Source organism: Vicia villosa, unplaced genomic scaffold (assembly GCF_029867415.1).
Source record: "Vicia villosa cultivar HV-30 ecotype Madison, WI unplaced genomic scaffold, Vvil1.0 ctg.002202F_1_1, whole genome shotgun sequence".
Lineage (NCBI taxonomy): Eukaryota > Viridiplantae > Streptophyta > Magnoliopsida > Fabales > Fabaceae > Vicia > Vicia villosa.
The window spans coordinates 310,348-331,090 of NW_026705864.1; the positions used below are offsets into that span (position 1 = coordinate 310,348).

Here is a 20,743-nt window from a genome sequence, read left to right on the forward strand (position 1 = left end):
CTTAGTTGCAAATCAATTTGAAAAGTTAAAGGGTAAGTTAGAAATTTTCCCTCATGTAGAATTATAGCAATTAATTCTATTTCGGGAATATATTTTGGGCTTTTTTATTCAATATCTAAAATATCCCCCAATTGATTACTATATCAAGTTCCCTCTTATTTCTCCATCACACCAAAAGGCTGCTCTCTACCCTATTGTCTTCAACAACCCAAATTTGCTCTTGAACTGATCTCTCACTCTCCACTATCGTGTCTCATGAATTGTTCTGGAATACTTTAAGATGTCGCAACAATCAGATTCTTCCTCTCCCAAGAAGTTGTCCCCCACCGATGTTCCTGACTCTGTTCCAAGAACTGAACTGGTTAACCCTAATCAAGTTCTTAATATTGCTCCGTTAAGAATGGTTAGTGTTGATGATCTAAATTTGAAGAAATCTCGTACTCCACATGCAAGAAGACCCAAGGAAACTGTTCAAGCTAAGGACGTTAATCCTTCTTTGTCCACTTCTCGTGCGAACTTACCCAAGGAAGGATCAAAGTATGTTCACGAAGCCATTACCAAAATTGTCACTCATATCTTGGATGAACAACATCAGGTCCCTGGGATATCCGTTCCTCTGCAAACTGTGATCCTTGAAACCGCTGCTGCACCTAGGGCAAACATCATAGGGAAGTCATCTAATGATGATGATGCCCACATGGTTGATGATGATGTACACTCTCCTGATGGTGGTGTACATATGACTAAGGAGGAAGGGAATGATGATAATATCCGAAAAGACAATGCTGATGCAGATTTAATTGAGGATGTCAATGACTTTGGGGATACTGGTGCTGATGCTGGTACAGGTACTGCCACTAACACAAGCACACAAGTTGTGGACCTTGATGACTATTCTGATAATGATCTGGTAGCTGCTGTGAACCCTAGCATAGCCAAAAGGCTCATGACTAGGAGGAAAGGTAAGGTTGTTGTTCAAAGTTCTCCCAAGAGAAAGGTTGCTCCTAAAAGTCTCTCTACTAACTCTATCAAGAAGAAAAGTACCTCTACAGGTCCCATTAAGAGCAGAGATGTATCTCAGAGTGTTGGTCCTACCAAATCTTGGAGCAAAGTGGTCCCCAAGAAAAGAAAGGCCCATGCCATTGTTGACTCTGACTCTGATGTTGATGTTGATGTTCAAGACATTCCATTAAGGAAGAAGCCAACAACTAGTAAGCTTGCTGCTAGCGTTCCTGAGGTACCCATTAATAATATCTCCTTTCATTATCCTTCCAGTGTCAATAGGTGGAAATATTTCCACCACAAGAGGTTAGCCTTGGAAAGGAAGTTGGCTCAGAATGTCCTTGAGAATAAAGAAATCATGGACCTGATTCATGAAGTTGGTCTAATGAAAACTGTTGTTCATTTGCCCAAGTGCTATGAAATGCTGGTAAAAGAGTTCATTGTGAATCTATCAGAAGATTGTGCTGATAGAAAATCAAAGGATTTTAGGAAAGTGTATGTGAGAGGAAAGTGTGTTATCTTCTCCTCGACTGTTATCAACAATTTTCTTGGAAGATCTGATGAAGCCCAACCTGAGTTGGAAGTGTCTGACAATAAAATATGTGAGGTTATCACTGCTAAGCAGGTGAAAGGATGGCCCCTGAAAGGAAAACTTTCTGCAAGCAAGCTCAGCATAAAGTATGCAATGCTACACAAGATTGGAGCTGCTAACTGGGTGCCCACAAACCACAAGTCAACTGTTGCTACTGTGCTGGGAAAGTTTATATATGCTGTTGGAACCAAGACAAAGTTTGACTATGGTACTTACATATTTGATCAGACAATGAAGCATGCCGGGAGTTTTAGTGTGAAGGGTCCTATTGCCTTCCCATCTATCATATGTGGTATAATTTTAAATCAGTATCCTAATATCCTAAGTGAAATGATTCTGTTTGCAAAAGGGAAAGTGCTCTCTCATTTCACTACAAGCTGTTTCAAGGAACCCATGTTCCTGACATTGTCACAACATCAGCTGGAACATCCAAAGATAGCACATCTACAGGTAAAGATGATGTGATTGCAATGCTCAGGGAAACATGCAAGGAGCTGGAGTCCAGAAAACTGGCTCTTGAAAAATTGATCAGCTCTCTTGAAATGGAAGAAGGTGCGGAGTTTGCTGTGAATGAGGAAGCAGGTCCTGAGGCAGATGATGAACAAGATGCTGATTCAGATGAGGTGGAAGAAGAAGAGGCCAGTCCAGATGATGGCACAAGTGAAGGAGGTGATGAAGACAGTTCTGGCGGTTCTTAATCTGAAGACTATAACTGCTGTTAATGATGATTTTTTTTGTTTTCAATGAATTTGTTTCTTTCTGATTCTGGCCTATACTTAATTGAATTTCAAGATTGCTTTGGCAACATTTCTGGAAAAAAGGGGGAGTAGTGTAGTCACCCCAGGACAACAATTTTTGTGTGCTGTTAAATGAAGTTTAATTCTGGAGGTTTACTACTGCAGTTTATTTTTGTAGTTAGTAGTGTTGCTGCATAAGGAAGTATTGATTTGTTTGTGAATGAAGTTTAATTCTGGAGGTTTACTATTGCAGTTTATTTCTGTAGTTAGTAGTGTTGCTGCATAAGGAAGTATTGATCGTGTGGTGGTATGCATGATGGTAGTGTAGAATATGCATGATGGTGTGTGTGATAGTATGATAGTTATGTAGCTATGTATGCTAACTGATGTGGTAGTTTAGCTGTAATGGTAGCTATACATGATAATTGCTTGATGGTACTGTGTAGTTGTATTAGCTACTCCTGCAGGTGTGGTTGTTTGGTTGTGTGTTGTGTGTTATTTTTTCTGCTGCAAATAGTCTCTGATGATGTGGTGATAGGTTGTTTTAGCCAAAAAAATTCCAAAGGGGGAGTTTGTAGATGTTTTCATATTGGTTGCATTTTATGGTAAAACATTCCTGTGTGTGTGATGTCTTGACTAGTGTCATGACATGCTACGTGTAGTGTTGTGCAGGAATTTGTTAGAACAAGAAATGTTCTGATCAATATTCTTAGTTTTGATGATAACATTATGTATGAATTTTGTATAAGAGAATGTGGTACTCTAATTATTCACGTTTTCCATTTCAGGAAAAGTATAAAAGAGTATGCACAAATCAGCATTCAGAAGCACTGACCCAGAAGTTCTGGATGGCTTCATCAGCACATGATCTGGCAAGACATCAGAAGATGGTCCTGTAGAATCAGAACATGAACTGGAAAGAATCATAAGATGGCAGTCAAAAGCAAAGCTATGAAGCTCTGATGGTATCACGCTTAAAGTACTTCAAAGTCTGAAGACAGAAGTTGCATCTGCACCAAATGCTGAAGACTCTGATATTCAAACGTCTATTCTACATATTCTGAGTCCAGAAGAAAGTACAAGTACAAAAGGCTATAACGTCAAATCTATGACTGACAAAAGGAACGTTAGAAGCTACAAAAGGCAAAGTCAGTAAAAGCAGTGAAAGCATGGCTCGAGGTAGTTGGCAAAAGTGTGAAACATTAAATGCAATGTTGTACTATTCATGCAATGCATTAAATGCTCCCAAAGGTCATTTCCTCTTAAGCGCCTATAAATAGAATTTCTGATTCAGAAGCAGTTACAACATTCTTGCACAAAAATACCAAAACACTGTCAAACTGAAATCAAGAAAAGCAAAGAAGAACTTCATCTTCAACCTCACAACTTTGTAATATTTTAGTGAGTGTTAAGAACTAGAACTTAAGAGAAATATCACTTGTTGATTACAGCTTTATTAGAAGCAATCTAAACTCTTGTAAACTTTTATTTTACATTGATTGTAAAAGGATTTCCTAGAGTGATCAAGTTGTGATCTGTAGACTCTAGAAGACTTAGAGGGTATCTAAGTGGAAAACCATTGTAATCAGTTTGATTAGTGGATTAAATCCTCAGTTGAGGTAAATCACCTTGTCAGGGGTGGACTGGAGTAGTTTAGTTAACAACAAACCAGGATAAAAATAATTGTGTTCTTTGTTTTTATCTACCATTTTTGAGAAGTTACACTTATTCAATCCCCCCTTTCTAAGTGTTTTTCACTCCTTCAATTGGCATCAGAGCGCCGGTTCTTGGTGCAAGCACTTAACCGTGTTAGACAAAAGATTCAGGGAGAAAAACACAAATCAAAATGGTTGAAACAACTACTTCTACTTCTACTCCTGAGCAAAACAATGGTAACAATTGAAGCAGTAGCTTCAATGGTTACAATAGACCACCGGTATTTGAGGGTGAGAATTTTGAGTATTGGAAGGATAGACTTGAAAGTTACTTTCTTTGTCAAGATGGTGACTTATGGGACTTAGTGTTGGATGGTTACACACATCCTGTAAACACTCGTGGAGTCAAGATTACAAGACAAGAAATGAGTGATGACCAAAAGAAAGAATTCAAGAATCATCACAAGTCAAGGACCATATTGTTAAATGCTATCTCTCATGCTGAGTATGAGAAGATAACAAACAGAGAATCAACTCATGATATCTTTGAATCCTTAAAGATGACTCATGAGGGTAATGTTCAAGTAAAGGAGACGAAGGCTCTAGCTCTAATCCAGAAATATGAAGCGTTCAAGATGGAAGAAAATGAGAACATTGAAGTAATGTTTTCAAGATTCCAGACTCTGACTGCTGGATTGATTGTGCTTGATAAAGGCTACACGAAAGCTAATCATGTAAAGAAGATTATCAGAAGCTTACCCAGAAGATGGGGACCCATGGTGACTGCCTTCAAGATTGCCAAGAATCTGAATGAGGTGTCTCTTGAAGAGCTGATAAGTGCCCTAAGGAGTCACGAGATTGAGGAATCCGAAAACACATTTTTTCCAATTTAAACATTGGATTTAAAATGTCAGGTGTTCTTTCGGAGATGCATCTTCGAAAAAACCCTTTCGTAGCTAGTTTACTCAGTAAAGGAGAAGAGAATCACACTGTTATTCGACGGACACTTATTTCGGAGTTGACTTCGCATATGGACCTCTACACCCGACTTTATGAGAAACAAGAAAACTTTGATAAAATTCATGATGCCATTGTTCCATCACTTACCGATCACGCACCGGTTTCGAAGTGGATGTCCTTCCCCAAGATGGGTCATCTTATAGCAGGTGCATACAACCGGGTGTGTGTCGATTTGACGAGATTTGGATTTTCGGAGACATTTTTTCCACTTCATAGTCGCCCACCTTTAGACGCGTCCAGCCGCATCATTTGTATTGGGTATCTAAGATCGCGCCACTTTGTACAAATTTTTTTGAAATCGAGGTGTCCTATCTCGGCTACGTCGTGTGAGTGGACGGTGCATCATGCGAAAGAGGCCGACACTTGGCCAAATCCTTTTTTTATAAGAATGGTTGAGTTCGAAGAAATGATGAATCAAGAGATGGAAGAAAATAGAGAGAAGTCGAAGAGTTTACCGGTTTTAGAATTAAGCGGCGAGGGTTCATTTAGCGCATTTCAGATTATACCGGATCTTTTTTGTATGTATTGATTGGATGTGTGTCATTTTTTGTATGTATTGTCCTATTCCGGTGTAAAACCAACTCGATTCAATACATATATAATATATTTATATTTAAAGTTGTTAATGTTTACACTATTCCGATTTAATTGTTGTCGTTGGATTGCGCCTGAAATTGGACAAGCACAGACTGTTGTTTTTCTGTTTATGTTTTTTCATAATTCGGAAGTGCACTTCCAAAATTTTAATGCTTCAGGGCTTATTTCGGAAGTGCATTTACGAAACCTCCACTGATGCAGGATAAGATTTGTTAGGTCCTTATTACTCCAAAAAGTCTATCAATAATACTTATATACATTTTCATCAACATCTCAAGCCACAAACAAAAATGACTCAAACCTACTCCTACCTTGCATTTGTCTACTTCAATAGTTGTTACCCGATGTCGCTTCAATTTAGGTTCTCGCACGACACGCCGTTCGTGGAGTTGATTCCGACATTGAACTCTCTCTTGCAATATCCAGAAAATCGAAAGGTGGTCGAGCTTCACTACCGTTCACCTTCAGTAGACGCCGAAGGAAATGTCCAGTTCACCCCATTTGAGCTCAAGAACGACGACGATTTAAAGCTTATGTGGACAATTTTTTATTGATATTTTTCAAAGGGTCTGATCGAGTTGGATGCAAAACTTCAAAGATCGGGAGAAGACGTTATCAAAATGTTGTGCCATCCTCAGCTACCCGTGTTTAACAATATGTAACTTTAATTTTATGTTGAACTATCTATGTAATTTCGATTATTTATGATAAATCGATGATTTTTTGCTTTGTTTTTTATTGTTCTGTATCAGACTATATTTCAGATATGCATCTTCGAAATGTCATTTTTCTAAAAAAAGGGTTATTTCAGATGTGCATATCCGAAGTCACCTTATTTTGAAAGAAAAAGGGTGTCTTCGGATGTGCATATCCGAAGACACCTTTTTTTTCTAAAAAAAAGGTTTCTTCAGATATGCACATCCGAAATATAGGAGTATTTTTGGAATTCTGTCGCGGGTTTATAAGAAGCCATATGGGTGTAAAAAGAATTTGTCCTATATTATGCCCTATTTTCCAGGCAACAACCTAGGGGGGAGCTACATCACTTCAAAAGAATTAATAAAGAAAAGGTGTTGACCCAAATCATTATAAACCAGTGTGCATGGGTTAATAATTAAACCAAACTAAATCATTATAGACAGCATGTCACTCATGACAGTATAACTTGATTTTCTTTGTGGCCTTTGTTAATTATTTTGATTCGGGAAACTAACTATTTAATTTTCTTATTTCAGGGATGGATCCTATAGCACTTCCCCTGCATCTCGGGTTGGTCACTTGCGGAAAGTTATACTGAAGATAAGTTGCGTGCCTGTGTATAAGACCCCCCTCTGAGGGAACTAGGCAGTAGAGTCATTCTGGTTGTATCTTGACCGGCTGACACATGAGGACGTACACTTCTCTTCATACGTCGACCACCGTGAGACGATACCATTTGACGTGAAATTCTGGTGTGGTATACTTCATATGTCGTATTGGATGTCGAGACATCTGATCCAACTTTCGCGCACAGCAAGGTATATAGCAGAAAATAAACAAAACTGAAAATAACGAAAAACACACATAATTGTTCACCCAGTTCGGAAACAACCTTCCTAATCTGGGGGCTACCAAGCCAGGGATGAAGTCCAATATCAATAGTATCATTTCGAAGTTAAACACACCGCTTACACTTCTCACTTAATCCCAACCCAATGCAACCTCTTGCTCGAACGAGGCCTCCAGCCACGTTCAGATTTTGCCAAAGCCGTCGGGATCGAAACGCCCGCCACTCTGGACGGATTTTTCCTCAAGGCCCAGGCGTATATACAATATGAGGAAAAAGAGGCTGCTCACGCGGTCCGCAACTCTAGACAGGAAGAAAACACTAAAGGCGCCCGTCAAGACGATTCTCGCCGGGGATCCGACAAGAAGAAAGAAGACAAAGGTCGAGATGCTAAGGACTACAAAGCCCCGACAGGAAAATTCCGGGAGTACACCCCATTGAATGCTTCCAGGGAACGCATCTTGAACGAATGCGCGAACGCCGAATTTCAAACGGGCAAAGTCCGTTTCCCAAAGTCCATGCCTGCACGGCCGAACATTGACAAATCAAAATTCTGCCGTTTCCACAAGGGCCACGGGCATAACACCGAAGACTGCATCCACCTAAAGGACGCGATAGAAATAATTATTCGAGAAGGACACCTGAAGAAGTACGCAAAGAAATAAGAGGCCACCAAGGAAGCCAAACCGGTCGTCGAGGAGAAGCCAGCGGAAGACACGCCCGCCATGCAAGTGGCAATGAGTATCACCCGACCGAAGGACTTTTACCTCTTTGACTGGGCTAGAATGTCATTCACCCCCTCTTCTCACAGCCCATGGGAATTCTTCCCTTCCGCCATGGTCATCTCCGGAGGAGGGTTCAGCAAGCTCACCATCGGATCCGTAAAACGGAAGTTCGACGAGCTAATTTTTGCGAATTCAAGCAAAGCCGCTACGCTCGACCTCGCCAAAGGCGGCTCCTCCCCCATAGCGTTCTACCGAGAAGAACTGCCGGGCGACGCACCAAACGCGACCATCCCTCTCCTAATCCGGGCTCGAATGGCCAACTTTGACGTACATCGCATTTTGGTCGACCAAGGGAGCTCTGTGGATATTATGTACTCCTAACTATTCAAAACACTACAACTGAACGACAGCCACATCACCCCCTACGTATGCTCTGACCTACAAGGTTTCAATGGCACTATGATGAAACCGTAGGGATTCGTCGAGCTTATCGTCTCGGTTGGATCGGCAGAAACCGCGAGGGCCGTCAGAGTCTAGTTCTTAGTCATCGACTGCCCCTCGATTTACCAACGCATCTTGGGACGCCTGACGCTGACCGAACTAATCGTCGTCCCCTCGACCGTGCATCTCAAGCTCAAATATTACACGGCTAAAGGACAAGTCTCCACGCTCCACGGAGACATCGAAGCGGCCGGAAGGTGTTTCGAGGCCTCCGCTAAAGGCCTCAGCTCGATAAGGGCAGCCGCTCAAGACAAAGCAACGACCAACGCAAGTTCCAAGCCCAACAAGTCGATGCCGCGCATCAATACCATCGACCTAGACAGCCGCTTCCATAAGGAATCCGAAGGGAAAGCAGACACGAAGACGTCGGTGGAAGGTTTGCGGCCAATCCCAGACGGGATTTCGAGCTAATAACCCTCGGAGATGACCCGGCCAGAGGAGTCAAGATAGGGACGGACCTACCCGAACTGGCCAGAAGACAACTTAAAACCTGCCTCCGGGAGAACGCTAACCTATTTGCCTGGAGTGCAACTGAGGTAGCTTGTCATCGCCTGACTATCGACCCCACCTGCAGAGCCGTCGCCCAGAGGAGAAGGAAGCAGTCCCCAGAAAAAACGGCTGCTGCCGTATTAGCTGATAGGGACCTCCTAGAGGCTAAATTCATATCGAAAGCCAAGTATACTACTTGGCTCTCCAATGTTGTACTTGTCAAAAAATCCAATGGAAAATGGCGCATGTGCATTGACTACACCAATCTTAATAGGGCTTGCCTAAAAGATGCTTATCCTTTACCGAACATAGATAAACTAGTAGATAATTCCGCCGGTTTTAAATTACTATCATTTATGGACGCATATTTGAGATACAACCAAATACCCATGTCTAAAATGGACAAGAAATATACTGCTTTCATGACCGAATCGGGCAACTATTACTACAACATAATGCCCTTCGGCCTAAAAAACGCTGGGGCAATGTACCAGGGGATGATGAACAAAGTATTCCAAACGGAAATAGGCGATATGCTCGAAGTATATATGGACGACATGATCATCAAATCCCAAGAAGAAACCGACCACGCCGTCCATCTCAAAAAAGTCTTCGAACAGGCCCGAAAATGCAAAATGAGGTTTAATCTCGAAAAATGCACTTTCGGAGTTCGAGCTGGCAAATTCCTCGGCTTCTACCTAACCAAAAGAGGAATCGAAGCAAACCCAGACAAATGCAGAGCCTTCTCAGATTTCCCCACGCCGAACTCGAAGAAATCTATCCAATCCATGAACGGAATGCTCACACCATTGTCCAGGTTCGTGGCCAGGTCCGCCCAACATGCTCTTCCCCTCTTTAAACTTCTGCGAAAGAAAGCTACGTTCGAATGGACGGACTAATGTGAACGCGCTCTCTCCCATCTAAAGCGAGTTCTCTTGTGCCCGCCTGTCCTCTCGAGACCCGACAACGGGGAAACCTTCTACCTATACCTCACCGTCTCCGCCAAAGCCGTGAGCGCTGCTCTCATCCAAGAAACCCCAGAAGGCCAGAGACCCATCTATTTCACGAGCAAAGAGCTCCAAGGCCCCGAGGTCAGATACCAGCAGATCGAGAAAGTCGCGCTCACACAAATCAACGCGGCCAGGAGACTGAGGCACTACTTTTTAGCATACACCATAGTCGTGCGTATCGAACAACCCATAAAGCAGTTACTCGGACGCCCCGACATCGCCGGAAGGATGCTCTGCTGGTCACTGGAACTCTTAGAATTCGACATAAAGTACGAAGGAAGGAAAGCCCTTAGAGCACAGGTCCTAGCAGACTTCGTGGCCGAGATGGCCTTCCCGAAAACAACGATTGGGGTAAGATCAAATAATATTACTTTTTATTTTATCAAATTAATCTTATAATATTATTTATAAAATATCTTTATCAACAAGCATTGTATATAGAAAGAAAAACAAATTTGTGTATCACAATTTTTTATAAAGCTAATTGATCTTATTGAGCAGATCAGACGACCAGCAACAGCGAAGCTTGGAATCCGGAACGATTGGAGGCAAAAAGGTGGTTGTACCTGCAAGGCACTCCGATGTCAAAGTAAGTGTTCGGAAAAAAAGGTACAACAACAAAGTGAGAGATTTTGGGTAAGAAAGAGATTACCTTGCCTTCTAGGGCTAGAGAGCTATTTATAGGATTATCCTATGCGGAAAATGTAACACCCCTTATAATACCCCAAAATATTGAATATATAATCAGAGTAGTTAAGCATGCATATAAACAAAAGGGCGTCACATCGATGTTTTCATAAACTAAAAGCTTTTAAAAACCGACAACATTTATTTACAATATACAATACACCTGGTCATTTCAAATAACACTTAATCATTTAATCATAACTTATCCAAATATGCATTCACAGCGGAGAATACTAAATACTCATGTATCTCATAAAATGATTCATGTCCCATACTGTAATACGGTGAACTGACTTTATCGAAATGTCGCGGTAAGCAAGAGTCGCCACCGACTTTTATTTTATCCAATTAGGAAAGGCAAAAAGAACAGGAAAGACCTTTGAAAGATTTTGAGTTCGGGGGGTAGGTTATACAAAGGGAAGGTGTAAGGCACCCTTTGCATCCATGGTTATCCATGGGCTCTTAATTGCTTAGCTCGTTTGTTTGTTTGAATTGTTTGAAAAGTGTCGTGTGTGAATAATAAAAAGATTTCGTTAAGGACTTTAGCTTGTAAATAAGCATAGCCTTGTTTTGAAAGTATTTGAAAAGGAGGTGTGAAAAGTATTTTGAATTTGTTTGAATTGAGCAAGCAATTAAGAACTACCTACCCTAAATTCGTCTTTCTTGTTCTTTAAGTCTTTCGGACGAAAGGGTCTATCCATACCATGAGAGGGCAGGAAGTCTTTCAATTGGATGTGCGGGTCATCGAAGGGTCATCGAGAATATCGTTCGCCATAAGACTATCCCTACCATAAAGAGGGCAGGTAGTCTAAGGGAAGGATATAATAGTCATTCAGGCAACAATAAGGATACCTTAGCATTCGAAGGGATTATCACCATTTTATCGAGGGACGAGATCATATTTATCGTAGGCAACTCGAAGGGACTATGATCTTTTATCGGAGGGACATGGTGATTTTGAATCGAAGGCAGCAAGCTAAGGTATCCCCACACTTGAAGGGACTTGACTATTTTATCGAAAGGCAACCAAGAGGGGGAACCCTAAAGGTGAGTGTGTGAGCAATAAAAGAGTGTGTTAATTTCGGTTATATTATCTTGAGTTGGTGAGCTAGCGATTGATTAATCATCTTTGTCACTCCCTATTTACTAACCACGCAGTTAATATATTAACAGAAAATAAATTGCGGAAATTAAATCCTACGCTATTACAGAGCTTCGGGATTAGGGGGGTACATAACAAAAAATCAGGGGATGCAAAAAATAAATGTAGAAAATAAAAGATCCTAATTACTATTACATTAAAAAATGAATAATTGCGACCTATACACCTTCTAGAATTTAAATGACGGAAATTAAATAATTTAAATAAATAATTAAATAACGGCATAATTAAATAAAAAATCGGAATTTAAACAATCATGCGACATTCAAGAGTTTTGAGACGAGAAGAGAATCGTGGCTTGAAAGAAAATTTAATTTGATTACAAAAGGGTAAGCCTAAACCCTTGAAAGTTAATGGCTAAAAACCTAAGGGTAAAATCCTAGTTGACGGACAACACCTACCAAATATATGATTTAAGGGTTAGGTTTAAGATTAATGATAAAACCCAAAGTTAATAGTTATTATCAAAATTTAAACTTAAAAATAAATATTAGTCTAAAATTAAATTATTGTCTAAAATAAAAATTAATTAATTAAACCTAAATTATTCAACTAATAAAGATTATTAAAATTAAACCTAAATTATTAAAAAAATATTTACTAAACTAAATTCTATTAAAAATAAATTTGTTATAAAAAGATTAATTTGAATTTTTAAAAGCAATAGTTTAGAGAATAGAATAATCAAATAAAGAAATAATAACAAAAGAAAACAATAATAAAAGAATAAAAAACCTGGGCGAGAATGATCTTGTGAGATGCGTCCTGGAGAGTGTACCATAGGCATGCGCTTCCTGAGTCCTTAGATCTGGAAGCATGGAGATCTAACAGCGAGATTGAAGGGGTGCATGATGGGAGGCATGGCGTCTGCATGTACCAGATCTCATGGAAAATCCTTGAAAAAAATTTAAAGTGGGCATGTGGGACTCGAACTCACGTTCATCCCCTCACCAGTAAGTGCTGCAGCCAGCTGTGCCATTGACAATTGATTGATAAAAGGATAATCAGAATATAACATATTCAAAATAAGAAAATTGAATAGAATTTTAAAACAGTCAAAGTGGGTCCCTGTTGACAGCGCAAGCCAATAGCATGAGGGGAGAAAGCTGTGGAATCTTTGACCAACAAACCAGACGATGCCACACATGCGGAGAGAGGGAGAGTTTGTTGACCGGCCATTCCAACTGCGCCACGCGTAGTCAGCCACACAGCTTCCACTATTCATCATCTTCCTTGTGTGTCCTTGCGGATTTTCTTGCGAATATGGCTGCGACTTTACCTGCGGATTTTTCCGCAGGTATTCCTTTTTTATACCTGCAAATTCAAACCAGCCATGAACACGTTAATCGATCCCAAGAACTTACCCAGATCCACTATTTGGGACGTTCTGAATCCATTAATGGCTTCGTAAAAGGCTAACACGGCTGGGAACCATGAAAACGAGGGTTTACACCATTGGAGCCCTAACAATGGCATGTATCGTCCTAGGGCTTAAAGTTCTCATGTGATGCATCCAACCTACTTTAAATAACCTCAATAACACATTAGCGTCGTTAGTTCTCATTAAAACGAAACAAATACGTGAAAACGAAAGTGTAAACTTGTATTAACATGAAGCACGTGAAACATGTATTATGAGTTATTTTAATCATACCTCGTGACCATTACATACCCCTTTGGTGCCTTTAGAGCTAATTTGAATAATTGGTTTGGGTTGATATGCGTTGCAATGATGAAAACGAAAGCTGCTTCTTCTTGCAAAAGTTTAGGATCTTTGAAACCCTTGCTCCTCTCTTAACTGTTTCGTCCTCCTCTATTCTGAGTGTCCTCATGTATATATAAGGATTGTAATTAGGTCAATAGAATTGGAAAAAATCAACCATTGATTATGAGAAAAATTTGATGTGATTTTTATCCAATCTTTCTAATTTGAGCTTCATGTTATCTCATGCCTATTTCTCCTCTTATTTTGGCCATTATATGATATTAAATCTGATTTTGGCCATATTAAAACCTGGGCGAGAATGATCTTGTGAGATGCGTCCTGGAGAGTGTACCATAGGCATGCGCTTCCTGAGTCCTTAGATCTGGAAGCATGGAGATCTAACAGCGAGATTGAAGGGGTGCATGATGGGAGGCATGGCGTCTGCATGTACCAGATCTCATGGAAAATCCTTGAAAAAAATTTAAAGTGGGCATGTGGGACTCGAACTCACGTTCATCCCCTCACCAGTAAGTGCTGCAGCCAGCTGTGCCATTGACAATTGATTGATAAAAGGATAATCAGAATATAATATATTCAAAATAAGAAAATTGAATAGAATTTTAAAATAGTCAAAGTGGGTCCCTGTTGACAGCGCAAGCCAATAGCATGAGGGGAGAAAGCTGTGGAATCTTTGACCAACAAACCAGACGATGCCACACATGCGGAGAGAGGAAGAGTTTGTTGACCGGCCATTCCAACTGCGCCACGCGTAGTCAGCCACACAGCTTCCACTATTCATCATCTTCCTTGCGTGTCCTTGCGGATTTTCATGCGAATATGGCTGCGGCTTTACCTGCGGATTTTTCCGCAGGTATTCCTTTTTCATACCTGCAAATTCAAACCAGCCATGAACACGTTAATCGATCCCAAGAACTTACTCAGATCCACTATTTGGGACGTTCTGAATCCATTAATGGCTTCGTAAAAGGCTAACACGGCCGGGAACCATGAAAACGAGGGTTTACACCATTGGAGCCCTAACAATGGCATGTATTGTCCTAGGGCTTAAAGTTCTCATGTGATGCATCCAACCTACTTTAAATAACCTCAATAACACATTAGCATCATTAGTTCTCATTAAAACGAAACAAATACGTGAAAACGAAAGTGTAAACTGAAGGATAGAAAAACACTTAGAAAGGGGGGGTTTGAATAAGTGTAGTCTTAAAAACTTGAACGATAAAAATAAATTGCACAGCTATTTTTATCCTGGTTCGTTGTTAACTAAACCACTCCAGTCCACCCCCACGGAGTGATTTACCTCACCTGAGGATTTAATCCACTAATCGCAACAGATTACAATGGTTTTCCACTTAGTCCGCGACTAAGTCTTCCAGAGTATCCTGATCACAACCTGATCACTCCAGGAACAACTGCTTAGACACAAGCTAAGACTTTCTTAGAGTATCCTGACCACCACGTGATCACTCTAATTACAACTGCTTAGACACAAGCTAAGACTTCCTAGAGTATCCTGATCAACACTTGATCACTCTAGTTACTTACAAATTAATGTAAACAATTCTAAGAGTATTACAATGCTTCTTAAAAGCTATAATCACAACAGTGATATTTCTCTTAACGTTTAAGCTTAATCTCACTAATATATTACAACAGCAATGTAGTGAGCTTTGATGAAGATGAAGTTTCTGAGTTTTGACTTGAACAGCGTTTCAGCAAGTTAATATTCACAGAATTTGGTTCAGAGTTGTTAACCTTGCTTCTCATCAGAACTTCATATTTATAGGCGTTTGAGAAGATGACCGTTGAACGCATTTAATGCTTTGCGTGTTCCGTACAGCTTTGCATTTAATGTTTCACGCTTTTGTCAACTACCTCGAGCCTTGTTCACGCTGTGTCTACTGACGTTGCTTTTAATAGCTTCCAACGTTCCTTTTGTCAGTCAGCGTAGCCTGCCACTTGTACTTTCTTCTGATCTGATGTTTGAATATAATATTTGAATATCATCAGAGTCAAACAGCTTGGTGCATAGCATCTTCTTGTCTTCTGACCTTGAAGTGCTTCTGAGCGTGATACCATGAGAACTTCAGTGCTTCTGCTTCTAACCTCAAGTTCTTCTGATGCTTTCATAGACCCATGTTCTGATTCTGCCTTGACCATCTTCTGATGTCTTGCCAGACCATGTTCTGATGTTGCATGCTGAACCTTCTGAGACAAAGCTTCTGAGCGCTGATTTGTGCATACTCTTTATATATTTCCTGAAATGGAAATTGCAATGTATTAGAGTACCACATTATCTCACACAAAATTCATATCCTTGTTATCATCAAAACTAAGAATATTGATCAGAATAAATCTTGTTCTAACAATATCCCCCTTTTTGATGATGACAAAAACATATATAAATGATATGAATTTGCGATCAGAAAGAGCAGACGGCTAAAGACAAATTACACAGCTATAGCATAAGCATGTGAATATGTCTCCCCCTGAGATTAACAATCTCCCCCTGAGATGAATAATCTCCCCCTGAAATAAATACTCGAAGAACTTTAATAATAAAAGACTTCCCTGATTATTTCGGTAGAGACGATCACATAAGCTTCTTGCTTCTGATAATTCATAGCTTCTGACTTCTGCTTCCATTGGACAGCTTCAGAACTTGAATTTCTTTAGATCCCTAGAACACTCACAGCTTCTGATTCCTGCTTCCATTTAGGACAGCTTCAGAACTTGAATTTCTTTGATCTTCAGAACATTCACAGCTTCTGATTCCTGCTTCCATTTAGGACAACTTCAGAACTTGAATTTCTTTAATCTTCAGAACATTCACAGCTTCTGATTCATGCTTCCATTTAGGACAGCTTCAGAACTTGAGTTTTCTGGATCTTTTAGAACATTCACAGCTTCTGATTTCTGCTTCCCTCGGATAGCTTCAGAGCTTTGAATTTCTTCTTACATCACTTCATGCTAGATTGTATCAGAACATTGTTGAATGTACCAGAGCCTCATCAGAGCATCTCTACATCCTGAAATGTTACAGAACAAAACTAAACGACAAAAGTCAGCATGAATGAGTTAGAACATAAGATGTGTATCAGAACACAAAATAAGTATCAGAGCCATATAAGCCATATAGACTATATCAGATCTAATAGACAATGTATTAGAGCAACAGACAATGATTTGGATCATATTCTACTATCAGAATTTCTGATCATTCTTGCTTCTGATTCTGAAGTTTCCTAGCACTCAGCTTGCTTCAAGAATCCAAGAGCTATCTCTGATCATTTCTTCTTGCTTCTGATTCTGAAGCTTCATAGCACTCAGCTTGCTTCAAGAATCCAAGAACTTGATTCATCTTGTTGCTCCTCATGTTGGTCTTGAATCTTTGATTCCTGCAACAACACAACTTAGAAACATATGAAGCTTGCAGCTTCTGTTAGTAAATGTGGGGTTCTCTTTTTACTCGGTAACTGATAATATTAATCAGATCATTTATCATATATTTTCTCCCCCTTTTTGTCATAACATCAAAAAGCATAAAAGATTCAGATGCAAAGCAAGAGACAAAAGGAAAGAAACACAAATAACTTTTCATTGATTTCAACAAGAAAGATTACAAAAGAGGAATGCAGGAAAACAGATGCAACAAGGAAAGAAAACTACAAAGACTTGAGAGCTACAACTCTAACTTAGACATAATCCTAGCTAACATATCATGAATCCCTGCGGTCTTCTCAGTTTGTTCAGCCATGAAGGCTTGAAACTCTGCATGCCTGAGCAGCTCCCAGAGAAAGAAGTAAATGAATACAAAAGAGGAACTGAGAACAGTTCACCAGGAGAGAGCGTATTCTCAGATGGGCTTTCCCTTAACATAGAAGTTAAGTCCTTAGGGAACCTTACTTCATCCAATATCTTAAGAAAGTCTTCTTCCTTTGGACAAAGGTTAATAACAGCATCAAGGAAGAAATCTGTCTTGAGAAAAACCTTGGAATGCCATCCTGAGAGATGTTTCTCATCCTGTAACCGATTAACCCTTCCATCCGTTCTATTCAAATAGATCAGCCACTGTTGAGACTTAGTTTCTTCAACTGGTTTAAAGTTTTGATGAAGAGAACTAGGCGAAGGATTCATGATGAATGCTAGATCGATGAAGAGAGAACTAGGGTTATCACAAAAGATATTCATAAACAAAGGAGAGAAAGAAAGCAAGAGCACAAAGATTGATTGAAGAATGTAAGGAAATGGAGAAATAAATAGAGGGAATGTTGGGAAGGAAAACGTTCTAGGGAAGGGAAACGTTTGACGGATATAAAAACGTAAAGGACCATAAAAGAAATGATGAATGGCATTTAATGTTATTTGACGTGAGGAGAGATAATAATGACAAAAGACGAGATTTGCACAGTTACCTAAGTAGACGTCCCCTCAACTGCACGCACGCTTGTCCAGGAATAATGAACACGTGTTTACCATCTGGATAGCCAGTTACAGCTGTTTTGCTTTTAAAGAGATTCTGAATCAACTTAAACAATGAAACGTTAGTAATAACTGAATCACAATTTCTAATTGATTTCAATCAGAACTTCTTATAAACAAAAAATCCAATTTCATTTCAGAAGATACTCATACATAAGATCTTCTCATCTTCTCATTCTGGGCATAAATCCATACTGATATTCTTCAGAATGAACTTAAACCTATCTTCAGCAAGGGGTTTTGTAAAGATATCAGCCCATTGATGGTCTGTATCCACAAAGTTTAAGGATATAACACCCTTCTGAACATAGTCCCTTATGAAATGATGTTTAATCTCAATATGTTTAGCTTTTGAATGTAAAATAGGATTCTTAGATAAACATATAGCAGAAGTATTATCACAGAAAATAGGAATGTTACTCTCATATATCTGGTAATCTTCCAGCTGACTTCTCATCCAGAGCATTTGTGTGCTACAACCAGCAGCAGCAACATATTCTGCTTCTGTTGTTGAGAGGGCAATAGTAGCTTGCTTCTTGCTGTACCATGAGATCAGATGACTTCCAAGAAATTGACAACTTCCAGAAGTGCTCTTTCTTTCTATTCTATCTCCAGCATAGTCAGCATCACAGAATCCTACTAAGTTGTAATCTTTAGATCTTCTGTAAACTAAACCAACATTAGTAGTACCTTTCAGATACCTTAGAATTCTCTTAACCGCTGTTAAATGAGATTCTCTTGGATCTGATTGGAATCGAGCACACAAACAAACACTAAAGAGAATGTCAGGTCTAGAAGCAGTTAGATATAGAAGAGATCCAATCATACCTCTGTACAACTTCTGATCTACCTTCTTACTTACCTCATCCTTACCCAGTACACATGTTGGATGCATAGAAGTTTTGGCTTCTTTGCTTTCAGAAAGATTAAACTTCTTCAGAAGTTCTTTCACATACTTCGTTTGATGAACATAGGTTCCATCGGAAGTTTGGTTAATTTGAATCCCAAGGAAATACTTGAGTTCTCCCATCATGCTCATTTCAAATTCAGCCTGCATAGACTCAGCAAACTCCTTTCCAAGTGTAGCATTAGATGTTCCAAAGATAATATCATCAACATATATTTGACAAATTAAAATATCCTTTTTAAATGTTTTACAAAAGAGAGTAGTGTCCACTTTTCCACTAGTGAAACCATTTTCCAGAAGGAAAGAACTCAAACGTTCATACCAAGCTCTGGGAGCTTGTTTCAATCCGTATAATGATTTCTTTAATTTAAAAACATGATTTGGAGACATGGAGTCTTCAAAACCAGGAGGTTGATGGACATAAACTTCTTCATCTATGTAACCATTTAAGAAGGCACTCTTGACATCCATCTGATAAAGAGTGATGTTGTGTTGAGTGGCAAAAGAAATTAATAGACGAATAGATTCTAACCTGGCCACTGGTGTAAAGGTTTCTGTGTGGTCAATTCCTTCTTGCTGACTATAACCTTGAGCAACCAGTCTGGCTTTGTTTCTTACCACTTCTCCTTTCTCACTTAGCTTGTTTCTGAAAACCCACTTAGTACCGATGATGTTAAATCCTTTTGGTCTAGGAACCAAGTCCCATACATCATTCCTTGTAAACTGATTTAGTTCTTCTTGCATGGCAATTATCCAGTCTGGATCTTCTAGAGCTTGATCAACAGAAGTTGGCTAGATCAAAGAAACAAGACCTAATTGACATTCTGCATTGTTCTTAAGGAATGCCCTTGTTCTGATGGGATCATCTTTCTTCCCAAGGATCACATCTTCTGAGTGAGCTGAAGCAAGTCTAGGTGATCTTCTGATAGTTGGTTCTTCAGAAATCCTAAGATTCTCTAAAGATGCAGCAACCTGATCTTCTGATCCATTGCTTCTGAGACTGCCAGCTTCTGCAGCTTTGCTTCTTGGTTCTTCAACTTCTGATATATCAATATCAAAATCTGCAAAATTCTCAAACTGCTTTGGTTTTTCAAGACCAAGCTTATCATCAAACCTGATATTGATTGATTCTTCAACAATCAATGTTTCAGTATTGTATACTCTGTAGCCTTTAGAGCGTTCAGAATATCCAAGAAGGAAACACTTTTGTGCTTTAGAATCAAACTTACCAAGATGATCTTTAGTATTCAGAATAAAACATACACATCCAAAAGGATGGAAATATGAAATGTTGGGCTTTCTATTCTTCCACAATTCATAAGGAGTCTTATTTAGAATAGGTCTGATAGAGATTCTATTCTGAATATAACACACAGTGTTTATTGCTTCTGCCCAGAAATGCTTAGCCATATTGGTTTCATTGATCATGGTTCTGGCCATTTCTTGTAGAGTCCTATTCTTTCGCTCTACAACTCCATTTTGCTGTGGAGTTCTAGGACAAGAGAAATCATGGGCAATACCATTTTCTTTGAAGAACTCCTCAAAGAATCTGTTCTCAAATTCGCCACCATGATCACTTCTGACCTTTATGATTTACACTCTTTCTCAGATTGAATCTGAGTGCAGAATTCAAAGAACACTGAATGAGACTCATCCTTGTGTTTCAAGAACTTTACCCATGTCCAGCGGCTATAATCATCAACGATGACTAATCCATATTTCTTCCCTCTGACAGATGCTGTTTTGACTGGGCCAAACAGATCAATGTGCAAGAGTTCTAACGGCCTTGAGGTAGAAACAACATTCTTAGACTTGAATGCAGGTCTAGAGAACTTGCCCTTCTGACATGCTTCACAAAGAGCATCTGATTTGTATTTCAGATTTGGGAGTCCTCTGACCAGATTT

The 20,743-nt window shown here is 39.5% G+C and overlaps 1 pseudogene; it reads left to right on the forward strand.

Annotated features, from left to right (window-relative positions):
- The first annotated feature begins 280 nt into the window (after positions 1-280).
- On the forward strand, positions 281-2,292 carry LOC131638169 (uncharacterized; annotated as a pseudogene).
- The last annotated feature ends 18,451 nt before the right edge of the window (positions 2,293-20,743 follow it).